The sequence below is a fragment of the Anthonomus grandis genome, chromosome 4 (genome assembly GCF_022605725.1).
Source record: "Anthonomus grandis grandis chromosome 4, icAntGran1.3, whole genome shotgun sequence".
Taxonomy (NCBI): domain Eukaryota; kingdom Metazoa; phylum Arthropoda; class Insecta; order Coleoptera; family Curculionidae; genus Anthonomus; species Anthonomus grandis.
Window position 1 is genome coordinate 36,120,094 of NC_065549.1, and position 9,400 is coordinate 36,129,493.

Sequence of the window (9,400 nt, forward strand, 5' to 3'; positions counted from 1 at the left end):
ACAAATTCGAAATCAAGGTACACAGCGCATAAATGAAGTCGCTGAGTTTTTATTTCGTAATGATAACTAACATACCTAATAATTTAAGTTATTATTATTATTATGATAATTATATACTAAATAGGTAACTTGTGAAATGTTCAATAATAAACTAAGTATAAAAAAGTAACAACTAAATAAACTAATTATTTTAATTTTAAGTTTGTGACAAAATATCAAACTATAAAAGAAATTAATGGATACTACACCTCATATTATATTTAAATTATTTGTTCATACGTAGATTTTATATTCCTGTTAATAATCCAACATGTCCCGCCTAATTAAATGGTCAACTAACTGCCCACCAGCTTTGGCAAAATTTACCAATGCAAACGCGGCCCGTTCCTGAGCTTCGGCTAAAGACTGTTGAGCTCGAGAAGCAGAAATTTGGGCTTCGGCTGTTTCAATTTATTTTCGTAGACAGGTCTTTTGTAGTTGAATAAATGTCTCCTCCTTATCAGCTGCTTTAGAACCTTTAGGTGTCATGACTTTAACTGGTTTGGAGCCAGATTTAGAACTGAGGAAGTCATCTTCACTGTTTTGGAAGGAAACGTCAATCTCATTGCTTACACCGGCCTGACATGCACCTGGTACTCTGTGTAGAACTGGGTTTTCTCCTACATTCCATAAGTCGTAGAATTTTTTTTGCAATTCCGTCAGTACAATTTTTTATTTCCAGTTTTTTTCAAGTCAACTATTTTCTTAACTTTTGTTTTCATGTTATTAAACATTTTCAAAATTTGTTTTGTGTCTAGGTTTCTTTCCTAGATTCTAGATTTTATTAAAACCAGTTGTTAATTTTTGGTGTCATCTTTTTATCAAATAAAATTTGATAACTTCCAAATAGAGTAACAAATAATACGTGTTCATTTTTATTTTGTCCTAGCTCTTTTGCTGCATCGGAATCTGAAGAATCACTCATAGTTAAACCAGTATTATAATCACTGAACTTTTAAAAAGTTTGAATCCGAACCGAATTATACGAACACACTTAATACTAATAGACGCACTAATAGAAAAACGAGTTTTGACAAGTGTCTTGTCAATTTTGATAACTTTGACACGCGCTTACTGCGACACTAGTAGATACTTTTCTCTTAAGTAGTAGGTTAAGTAGTAGATAAGTTCATAGGCGAAGTAAATACTTTTATGTAAAAACAAATGCTACAAAGTAAATACTTTTTAGCGAAGCATTAGCATCTACTACTTTTTATGCATTCCACCCAATACTGTGCATTACAAATTCTGCAGGTGATCTTAAAAGGAGAGGTAAGTCCCTAGAGCAACATTCTTTCGCTAGAATAAACGGATTGTGTTTAAAATTTATTATATATTTTTGCTATTGTTTATTTTAAGATAAAAAATAATATTTTGAACGGTCTCAGAGAATAGTTTTTTTATATTTTATTTTGTAAATTCCATATCTTAATGCATCTGAAATATGGGTTCAAAATTTCTTTTTATTGCGAGTTGGTAAAGTTAAAATAGCATTTATATTAAAGTTAATTTGGGAATCGGAAGAGGCCTGTAAGCTTAAAAAATCAAGTGTTATTGATCTACTGGGAAAGGTTGGAAAGGAAACTTTGGGGGATACTTAACGTTTTTTGGGAAATACAAATTTTTTTTAATTTGATTTGTTGGCTAAACCGTCGTACAGAAAAATATATAGAACTAAAAAAAAGGTAATTAAATTTTTTATAATTTATGTTCCAAAAGTGAAGCTATTTAACTAAAGAGGACAAAGTAAGAGAACGCGAAAGTCATTAAAATAATTATTTTTTTAGCAATTTTGTAAGTTTGGAGTCAGTCAGTTGTGGTGAATTCAGTTTAAAAAAAATATTTTTTTTTGGAATATGGTTGAATGATTGTGCCTGGTTAGAATAAAGTAAAAGATAAATACCCTTTTTTATTTTAAAGAATTCAGTATAAATCGCCAGTTCCTCGACAATCAAAATTCAAAAATAACTTTTACTTTCTGAAATCTGAAACTATTACTTTTTCACGTCAATTTTACGATCATCATCACTTCTCTAATTAGTAACTTTGTTTGCCTCCATATCATTTAATATTAAAACTTCTTTATTAAAAAGACAAATTATCAAGAAGTTGCTACATATGATTTCTCTTATACCCCTTTAAAATGACACCCCTATACCCAACAGCTCGCGTACATGAAAACCAAAAGCGAGGGTGACTTAAAACATTATTTGACAATCGTTGCACGTTTTGCCCCAGTTAGCTGTGTTAAACGAGGGGAGGCTAAAAATCAGCTGATTTATGATTCATTTCTTTTTCTATTTGTTTAGGACTGATCTTTTATTAAACATTGCTACTGAATATACTGCTTTATCTCATTAAAATGAAAAATGCTAAATATAGTATGGACATCTTTTTAAAATTTGCAACCTACACGTTAATCATACTTTTTTATTTTATGACTGAAATATAATATTTATGGATGCAGATATGTTTCTATTCTTCTTATTTAATTTGAAGTCCTAGTCTGATTTTTTATATACATTACTTATATGATTAATAATTTTGTCTCATAAGTCGAGTCATTAATTATTATTAATGCAATAAATTTCTGGCATTTTTCCGAATTTATATTCTTTTCTAAAAAAGGTTTTAGAAAAGTACTTTAATATATTTTATAATTTATTTAATAGGAAAATGTGATGCTTTTTAATTATTATTATAAGAATTTATGAAAAAATTTAATTTATTAAATGTATGTTTACCTTGTTAACCTAACTTAAATAAAATGTGAAATAAATAAACGATAATGTAAATAAATTAAATTGTTTTGAATTTGAAGAAAACCTGTATCTTAAATATTTTTAGCCACGTTTTTATACAAAATTTAATATTTCTACTTAACTTCAAACAAAAAAATATATAAAAAAAAGTTTTAAAATTTATATTTCCTTCACGAGGGAGTTTATTAAACAAAATTAGATAATTATTAGACAAAATTAAACCTTAAGAACTAACACCTTAAGGTTTAATTTTGTATTCTTGTGTATTTTTAAAATGATAAAATTTACAGACCTATATTGGTGTATGTAAAGTAGTTTAATTATTTTACATACCGTACATTTTACCATACATATATGGAATCATTCCATATTTATTAATAAAATAATTAAAAAAATCAGATGAGACCAGAATGACTACATAACTTGGGTTCTTAGAGGTCGACGCAGATGAGATAGATTTTAAATCTATAGCAAAATATAAAGGAGACACAATTTGTATTTGGGTTTCAACTCCATTTGATGATTTTTTATTTACTTAGATAAAGACAACTCAAATAAAGGGGAATAGTTTTCTCAGGAAAATCCGAGACAGATTTCACAATTATTTAAGCCATATTGGAAAAATGAAAAATATAACTAAAGTTGAGTAAGATGCCTCTAATCAAACTTTAATACTAATATAATATTTTGAAGTTTTCATAAGGACTGAAGGAAGCAACATGAATTATTAGGATTTATAATTTTTGAATTTTCTATTAATTCAACCTTCTAAAAATAGAAGTTAATACAAATTTTACAGTAATTTCATATAAGTTTTGTATACCACCTTAATTATAAAAAAAAACAAATTTAAAAGGAAAATACTAAAAAGCAGCTAAAAGAATTGATGCCATAGTATTATTAGGAAACTTTAAACAGAAATAATAATGAGTTTTTAAGTAACAATTATATTACATCATATTACAAAAATAGCCAAAATTATGTCTTTAACTTTAATTTCGATATTATCAGGGGGCTGAGATACAAATGACAGTAGCTAAGATATAGGATTATTATGAACAAGCTTGTGAACTCTGGATAATTCCGAAATGATTAAAAGATTACAACTTAGTTAGAAAATAAAAAATAACTTTGAGTGTCATCCGGATATTAATGAGCATTATAATTTTCTCAGTATCTATAAAAGTCACGTGTATATAAAGATCCAAGATTGACCTCTAAGAAACACCTTTCTGGACATGCAAATAAATAGACATTACAAATAAATAGACACAACTTTTTATCCAATACATAGACACACGATCCAATACAGCTCTTTGGCATCTCCCCGTTAGGTAATTTTACATAAGTTGGACAACATTATGAATCTAAAATATTTAAGCTAGACAAAGAATAATTCTATCTAGAGTATCGAATGCTTTAATATGGTCTAAAATTATCAACGCTAAATGACCTTTATCCGTAGCTCAAAGAATTTCATTATATGCAACAAAGCAGGAGTGGTGCTATGGCCAGTTTGGAAACCTGGCTGAATAACCAGTATTAAACCTGTTTGCTCAATATGCGATTTTTTTTTTAATGGGATATAATTTATCAAGAATCTTAGATAAGGATGGAAGAATACTCACTGGCCAATAATTGCAAGGTTCAGTTGGATTATTACCCTTAGGAATAGCAATCATGTCAGCCAATTTAAAAGAATTAGAGAATTTGCATGATTTTAGAGAAGTATTAACAATTAGTGTTATATACAGAGTGTTCGGAAATTACGCGTCACGATTTTGGTGAGCGATTCTACATGAAAAAATAATGCAACAAACTTAACTATATTTAATATATAGTTAAGTTTGACTAATTAACTAGTTATAATAAACTATAATTTTTTTTTTGAAAACTCAAAATTAAGGAAGATACAGGGTGTTAATTTTTTTACCTTATTTTTTAATAACTTTTTTATAACTTGATGCTAGTCGTCAATGATAAAAGGCTTAAGGTATCCTTCACCTCAGGAAAATTACTTCGACGTCAAACTAGTAAAGAGCATCAAAATATCTTTTAAAAAGGTGCTCTTGTGGCGTCATTGTTTAATAATATAACTATTTACGACAACACATCTAATTTAATTTTAAAGTAATACTTTCATAAAAAATATTCGAAATGTTACCCTTTAAATATCAATACACAAATTAATTCTTCTTTGGAAGCTCCAATGAATCCTAGAGTAATCCGTTGTCTTAGCTCTTCACGATTATTTATAGGAACCTTGTAAATGAGAGATTTTAAATAACCCCAAAAGAAAAAATTCATAGCGTTTAGATCTGGCGATCTGGGAGGCCATTGCACAAACCCGCCGCGTCCAATCCATCTTTCAGGTAAATTTTGATATAAAGGTTCTCTCACTGCTCCATTAAAATGGGGTGAAGCGCCGTCTTGTAGCAGCCACATTTTATGCCTTATTTGAAGAGCTTAGAAAGTTTAAGTAGACGTCATCATTTAGCCTTTGCATGAAAAAATGTGACCCTATTAAATGATCGTCGACAGTACCACCGACCGGCCCACACATTAAGGGAAATACTATTCTGAAAATGTAGTTCTATAACTACATGAGGGTTTTCGTCACACCAATTATGTGGAGTATTATGAAGGTTTATTAAACTATCATGTCCAAAACCAGCTTCATCGTTGAAGAGAATACGAAATTTAACAAAAACCGTAGTCTTGTCGGTATATCATTAGGCTGATCCTTATTTCCTGACATAAATTTTGACCTAATGATAATATATTTGATGACTGCATATTAGTTGGTATAGTATAGGTTGATGCAGTTGAATATGGGAGATATTCAACTGTTCGTACAGTTGAATTATTCGATTCGATGAATTAATAGATATTCAATTGTTCGTACAATACTCGTTCAAACTTTGTTAAGTTGAACGAGTAAGCCAGGGATCTAGCTTGATATGCAGCCAACCTTTATAAAAGCTGAAATTCCAGCTAATATACTTTTAGTTTTGGTTTTAAATTTTTGAATCTTTCGGAGACGTCAACTCATCCCCTTTACCACATACCGACGCGACGTAAGTGTTAAAAAGCGAAAAATTGAGTTAAGCCTTTATGTTATATAATTTTAGTGTACTTTTCACTTGACAAACAGGCGTATCTCTATTTATGGTAAGTTTTGACTTATCTGACAAATTTATTTTTGATATATTATATACAGACGTAAGAACAGATACGTCGCGTCGCTTTGTCATATACGCTAAATTAATAGTTCCTAATAGACGGAGCGGCGCGGCGTATCATTAAACGAGTCGGCATATTACATAACCTTAAAATATTGGCAACACGTTTCGTTAAGGTGTTTACTTTGAGTTTTTAAGTAGAAAACTCCGATTTATTTAAGCTACCATTCAATTTATTTGCTCAATATTCTATAAGAGTCGACTTTCCAATTTTAAATTGACAATCTCTAATTTAGCTAACAAAAAGCACTGTTTTATGTGGAATTAATCAGTCAGCGCGATTTCCCAGAAATTGTGTTTTGTTTTTTTAAGTTTCTAGAAGAATACAGACAAAACCAGAATGTAACAGTCATTGATTTATTCGCTGATGGTTGTTATACACAAAATACAAATTCAAGATTGAGATCAACCAAGGTCAAAGCGAGGGTGATTCTGCACAGAGTGCAATTCCATCAGCTTTATCTAGTGCTGGAGATATTTTTATACCATCACAGTTACAACCAGTGATACGTTTAGCACCTACAAAACAGCCATACAAGGTAATTAGTATGAAATGTGTAGACTTCTACGACTTTAAGGCTTTATCTAAAGATCTACGCGTCTTGACTCTAAGAGACATCGAAAATGGCAATAAAATAAAATAGACTAATGTAATGGAAATCATGGTTAAAAAATCATCCCTATTAATTTTTTTTTAACAGTCATCATTAGTTGGACTTTGATTCGATTTGCCTTGAGCGTATATTATAAACAGATATAAACTTGACAAATTAAACAAAGAATCTAATGAAATTAGTCTTTAAAATTACAACGATCTTGTGTCGTTATGTAGTGGAACTACACCAGTCATAGAATTTCAAGAATATTATAAGAACTTACTTCACCAGAACTCTGATAAATGAGCTACCTATTTTTTGCCTATTTAACAATACTTAATTTACTGTTGTAGTTTTACGTTTACGTTTTTTTGTTTAATTTTGCAACTTAATGTAGCAATAAACTATTTTTCCAAAGATAGTGCAAATTTTGTTTTAAAAATCACCTTCGTAATCAATGTCTGTGCTTATGATGTACGACATATCTGATATTTTTTTCAAATAATTCAAAACTAGAAAACTATTTCAAAAATCCATTTATGTTATTTGAATCCCTAAACACTTTTAATTATTGTGCCAAAATTTTAAGTCTATTGAAATTTTTGTAGTAACGCTATAACAACTTGATTTTTGGTTATTTTGTTTTTTCGCTCCTGTGAAATTTTGAAATTGTCAGATACGTTCTTATGTCATCAAAGAATATTTGAATTTTTCCACATTTATTCAACTTTAAATTTGAACTTTGTATTGAAATTTGATAAGCTTCTGAAGAATATTCTACAAAAACTTTTGAATATTATTTTCTTTTACTATTTCCAGGTACAAACGTTTATTACGTTTTATGTGAGGCCGAAATAACACTCATCCAAATTCTTACTTTTCGTTAGATATGTACTTATTTGGCATATGAGGCTTTAGTATAAGACAGAATAATCATTTTTTATTAAATACATCCAAAGTGATTCAAAATAAATACTTAAACCTCTCCAGTACTTTGACCAAATCAAACTGAAGCTTCACACAACCATCAAAGCATAAAATTCTCTTAAAATAGGCATGTGGACTTTGCTGCGTTAAGATACACCTGATGTAGTGGTAAATTCCTTAAAGCAAGTTCACTACTCGTGTCTAAATTGTGAAAAAAGAATAGCTTCAAAGTAGAATCCCAATCATATAACTTTATTCAGCGGGAATTAATCATCTAATGTATGAAAACCCGTAGTAATAAATGACATCAAGCTGATCCTTATTGCGCCTGTAGTTAGTTTTGACAAAATGATAATAGGTAGGTCAACTAGGTTGACTTTTTAAAAATATAATATTATTTTTTATATTTCTTTAGGTAGATTGGTTCTTTCCACTTTGACGCAACTTTGTTACTTTGTTAGTTAGGTTTTTTGATTTTAAAGTTTTAATTCCTGCGACATCAGTTATGTTTGTACATGAAATTTTCCACATTTCTTTAAATTAAGATTTGGACCCTGTAACGAAATTGGGTAAGCTGATGAAGAGTATTCTACAAAAGCATTTGCCACACTCTCAGGACAGTCATATTTTAGATCAGCCTATGAATGGAACACCTTTCATGATGTTTCATTTTTGATTTCTGGCTTTATCAATAAATTACCAAAAGTATTTTGAAATATAAATAATTTATTGCTTAATATTTACTTGATGACTGAATAATTAAAATCACAAAACAGTTTTACCACTAACCAAAGTTTTTTTTTTGCTCTCGACACGTATTTTGCTAACGATGTTTGCATCTTCGGGAGAAGATTAAAACTCAAAAGGGATTAATATGAATTATTAAAAGAACAGCCCTATATTCTCGGCATCTTGAAAGATACCCATGACTTTTTCATCTGAATAAGTTCTATTGGAGTCATTATATAGGTATAAGATGTGGTCTATATAATCTATGCGAAATGGTAAAAGAACTTTTAGAGTCTAAAAACTAAAAAAGTTTAGTCTAATTTAAAAAGACCATAATACTAGATAAATATTCCAGTAAAAAACTACATCAAGTTACATTATAACAATTTTTGTTGAAAATAAAAATAATTTCAAAATCAGTTATCATTTATATAATGTACGCTCGAGTTAAATTTACTCCTTACCTCTCATTTTATCACAACAATATTTTAGTTTTTATGTATGCAAACTTAATGTAATATTTTGTTTCTATTTTTTTTAATAAGATAATAATATTAACTTTTAGTAAATGTAGTTTTAAGACAAAGTCTTAAAATCACTTTAAGCATTTTACTTAAAACACATATGAATATTCTACTTAAATGCAACTGGCACTTTGAACCACAAATACCTACTTTTCATCCAACCCTTTCAATACCACAAAACACCCAACGGACTAGTAACTTTAAAACACTCTAACTGAAATAATATCAATTAAAAAGAAAAAACGATCATTTAATGGTTTGTCGCCTATAACAGAGTTTCACTGAAATCGCAACAAGAAAAACTCTTCTCACGGCCGATACGCGTTCTTTTCTGAAGGAAAATTTTCCGACCTTAAGAAAGAGTATAAAAGTAGTCCGGGGGGGTCGTAGAGTGGGTGAAAAAGGGGGTCGGTAGGCGGGGCATGTTGAGGTCTACCGCCACCGCCGCCATCGCCGCCGCCAACCAGGAAAGACGGCGGATTTTTAGCCCCAAACCGAGGTCGTTTCTTAGAGGTTTACCGAGCCGGGGGACGCAAGCGCGCAACACTTATAAACGTCTTTTCGTCTTTTTTACGGCTTAC

At 29.8% G+C, this 9,400-nt stretch overlaps 1 protein-coding gene across 1 annotated transcript in view; it reads right to left on the reverse strand.

The window, feature by feature from the left end:
• Positions 1–9,123, reverse strand: part of LOC126735610 (runt-related transcription factor 3-like) — a 179,478-nt gene extending 170,355 nt beyond the window's left edge. The window contains exon 1 of the mRNA XM_050439672.1: positions 8,970–9,123. The gene's annotated coding sequence lies outside the window, so the exon portion shown is untranslated. The remainder of the gene's footprint in view (positions 1–8,969) is intronic.
• Between the last annotated feature and the right edge of the window lie 277 nt (positions 9,124–9,400).